Source organism: Dipodomys merriami, unplaced genomic scaffold (assembly GCF_024711535.1).
Source record: "Dipodomys merriami isolate MVZ:Mamm:240054 unplaced genomic scaffold, mDipMer1.0.p SCAF_5, whole genome shotgun sequence".
Lineage (NCBI taxonomy): Eukaryota > Metazoa > Chordata > Mammalia > Rodentia > Heteromyidae > Dipodomys > Dipodomys merriami.
In genome coordinates, this window is record NW_027206068.1 from 78,313,275 (window position 1) to 78,317,321 (window position 4,047).

A 4,047-nucleotide genomic window follows, 5' to 3' on the forward strand; every position below is an offset into this window, starting at 1 on the left:
CGTTTTTAATCTGGATATTTGTCAAAGACAGGTTGAAGGCAGAATTGCAGAGAGATGTTTGATTTGATCCTTCAACTCCAAATGGCTAAATAAGAGTAGGAAGTTTCAGGAAACATAAAAGTGCTGAAAGAGCAGGGAGACTGCGGAGCGCCGGTGGTCACGCCTGTCATCCCAGCTGATCTGGGGATCAAGGTTCAAAGCCATCCTGGGCAGGAAAGTCCCTGAGATTCTTTTTTCCACTAAACTACTAAAAACAAGCAAACCAGAAGTGGCTCAAATGGTAGAGTGCGGGCCTTGTGTTGAAGCCCCAGGGTTGGCACACACGCTCATGCATACTCAGCCGAGGAAAAAGAAAAAGACCCGGGGGAGTGTTGGCTGTCTCCGGAGAGGACCGTGGACATCCGGGCCAGCGCATCCCCTGGGACCTTCGGATGGAGGCTGAGACTGGAAATCACATGCGGAGAGAGGACCGCTCCGTGGCTGAGGCTTGTTCCTGGCCCCCCATCCCATCCTGGCCGACTGGGCCCAGCAGGGGTCGGGCGGGCGGGGTGGGGGGGTCTGATTATAGCCCCGGGAGGCACCCCCAAAATTACAGGGTGTCCCGGTGAATTCAAAGGGCAGTGATGAGGACCCCTCCTCCGCAGCAATCAGCGTAATTTATCTGCAAATCAGCGCATGGTGCGGCAGCCGCGTGACAGAAATTGTTTTTTAAACAGTTGCCCTCTGAAAATACTACCCTCTGGCCGCCACTTGGTGTAATGAGGCCTTGATTATCTGTCAGGCCCAGGAGATCCGAGGCCTTCTAGGGTCACGTGACCAGAGTCCCCTCCTTCCCCTCCCCCGCCTGCCCTCCGCTCCTCACACACTCACACTCCTTTGTTCTCACTGCCAGCCAGCGCCTTCCCTGTCCACCTCCCAGCGCCAGCTTGGCAGGGCTTCCTGGGCCGCAGGCCGGGCAGCAGAGCCCAGGCCCCGGGCAGGACGGGGACCGTCCCCCAGGCAGGAAGAGTCTGTCTTTCTGTGGTTTCACAGATTTCCAGCCCGGAGCCGTCTGGTGTTGGAGTTACCCAGCTCAGAGTGTCACGGCCGCAGCCCAGTGACCCAGCGCTGGCCCTGCCCGGCCCGCCTGTCTTCCCTTCCCACCAGCCCAATGCCTCCCGGTTCCCCGTGGGGAACTCATGCCCCCCTTCTTCATGAACGTTCCCTCTTACACCCCATGGGCTTGGAGGGCCCCAGAAAGGAAGCCACGGTAACTCTGCCATGAGAAGGCCCAGCACCCAGCTTCAGGGGATGTTCGCTTTCCGGAAGATGGGGCTTCCGGGAGGCTGGCCTCGGGGAGGCTCGCAGGTGGGGGGGGGAGGCTCGCAGGTGGGGGGGGGAGGCTCGCAGGTGGGGGGAGAGGCTTGCAGGCGGGGGGGGGGAGGCCCGCAGGGGGAGGCCCGCAGGGGGAGGCCTGCGGGGGGGAGGCCCTCCTGGGGGAGGCCCGCAGGGGGAGGCCTGCGGGGGGGAGGCCCTCCTGGGGGAGGCCCGCGGGGGGAGGCCCGCCTTGGGGAGGCCTGCGGGGGGGGGGAGGCCTGCAGGGGGGGAGGCCCTCCTGGGGAGGCCCGCGGGGGGGGAGGCCTGCAGGGGGGGGAGGCCCTCCTGGGGGAGGCCCGCGGGGGGAGGCCCGCCTTGGGGAGGCCCGCGGGGGGGAGGCCTGCAGGGGGGGAGGCCCTCCTGGGGGAGGCCCGCAGGGGGAGGCCTGCGGGGGGGGGGAGGCCCACCCAGGGGAGGCCCGCCTGGGGAGGCCTGCCTGGGGGAGGCCCCCACCCTGGGCTGGAGTGGAAGGCCGCTCCTCCTTTGCCTGGATGGATTGAAGCCACACAGATGTGGCAGAAAAAAGTTGGGTTTTTTTCCTGGAAGAAAAGGCAAAAAAAAAAAAAAGTATTTTTCTGTATGGCATGGACTTAAAATTCCATTGTTCCAAACCATGGCAGCACCTGGGAGCAGCCTCCCTCCTCCCAGACAGTGCTCTGGAGGAGGAGGGCCGTGAGGGGAGACCATCCAGGAGGAGGGACCGTCCCGGGGGAGGAGGACCGTCCCAGGCGAGGAGGAGGACTCTCCCAGGGGAGGAGGAGGACCGTCCCAGGGGAGGAGGAGGACTGTCCCGGGCGAGGAGGAGGACCGTCCCAGGGGAGGAGGACCGTCCCGGGGGAGGAGGAGGACTCTCCCAGGGGAGGAGGAGGACTGTCCCGGGGGAGGAGGACTGTCCCGGGGGAGGAGGACTGTCCCGGGGGAGGAGGACTGTCCCGGGGGAGGAGGAGGACTGTCCCGGGGGAGGAGGAGGACTGTCCCAGGGGAGGAGGAGGACTGTCCCGGGGGAGGAGGAGGACTGTCCCAGGGGAGGAGGAGGACCGTCCCAGGGGAGGAGGACTCTCCCAGGGGAGGAGGAGGACCGTCCCAGGGGAGGAGGACTCTCCCAGGGGAGGAGGAGGACCGTCCCAGGGGAGGAGGACTCTCCCAGGGGAGGAGGAGGACTGTCCCAGGGGAGGAGGACTGTCCCCGGGGAGGAGGAGGACTCTCCCAGGGGAGGAGGACTGTCCCAGGGGAGGAGGACTGTCCCCGGGGAGGAGGACTGTCCCGGGGGAGGAGGAGGACTCTCCCAGGGGAGGAGGACTGTCCCAGGGGAGGAGGACCGTCCCAGGGGGGGAGGACCGTCCCAGGGGGGGTGGACCGTCCGGGGGGGAGGAGGACCATCCCAGGGGAGGAGGAGGACTGTCCCAGGGGGAGGAGGAGGACCGTCCCAGGGGAGGAGGAGGACTGTCCCAGGGGAGGAGGAGGACTGTCCCCGGGAGAGAGGACCGTCCCAGGGGGGGGAGGAGGACTCTCCCAGGGGAGGAGGAGGACTGTCCCGGGGGAGGAGGAGGACTGTCCCGGGGGAGGAGGACCATCCCAGGCGAGGCCCCAGCACCCCCGGAAGGAAGCATGAGTGTGGAATCCTGGTGGGTCCAGGCAGCGGGATGCCATCAGACTGGACCTCACGAGGGGCCGCCTGCCTGGGGGGGTCTGCTCACCTCTGCGGGACTCGGGGCTGTGTCCCCCCAAAGCCTGTCTGCACCGTCAACCCAACAGTCCGCCCTCTCCCATTGCCTCCAGAAACCACGAACCCCCTCTGGTCAGCCAAGCCCGGGCAGGGCAGCACCGCGCCCGCCGCGCCGGCCCAGCGGCGGCCCGGCTGCCTGCGCCGAGCTCGCGGAGCGGCGCCGGCCCCATGGGGGGCGGGCGGGAGCCCCAGGGACCTCCCTGCGGGCTCCAGGGCGGCTCACACCTACACAGGGCGGGCCTGTGGACCTCTCGTGCTTTTCCCTCCCCGTCGTCACCCAGCTCTTTGATGGCCGAGAGTCCCGTCTGCATGTTCTCCTATGGCTTATCATCTCATAAAGGATCGCGCTGGTTATTTCTAATACGTTCATCTTCTAATTTCACAGTAGAGTAAAAACAATGACACGCACGATTGCAGTAGCAGAGCCCTGTGAGCTACCGACGCTTCCCGCGTCTTCCTGAGGATAAACCCTCATTTCCATCGAAGTCTCGTTCACGCTCGTCTCAAGTTGCCTCGGGAGTGATGAACTCCGGGCTTGGTTCAGAGAGGAGAATCCCTGTCCCGAGGGCTCCCGGGCCTTGCTGGGACAGCGCCCCTGGCTCGAGGCGCTCCACCCCGAGTGGGTCAGAGGCACCTTCCGCTCATCTCCCGGGCGGGGTGTGCTCAGACGTCTCAGCCCTGGAAACGTCGGGAACTCTTGCACGCCTGGGCTCTTTGCCTCTGCCTTTCTCTCTCCTTTCCTCCCGTCTCTGTTCTCCCTCTGGAACAGGCAGAATGCATGCATGGCCGCGAGGGTGCTGCCTGTAGCCTCTGCATCCGCGCTGTGCTCGCGTGAGCCGGGCCTCTGACCTGACCTGTGCCCAAGGACACAGCCTCTCAGTCTGCCTGGTCGGCTGTGCTTTGGGGCTGTGTGGCCAGTGTTCTTCCCTCCCGTGCTGCTCCTCCGCTCTGGACGCGGGCTGGTT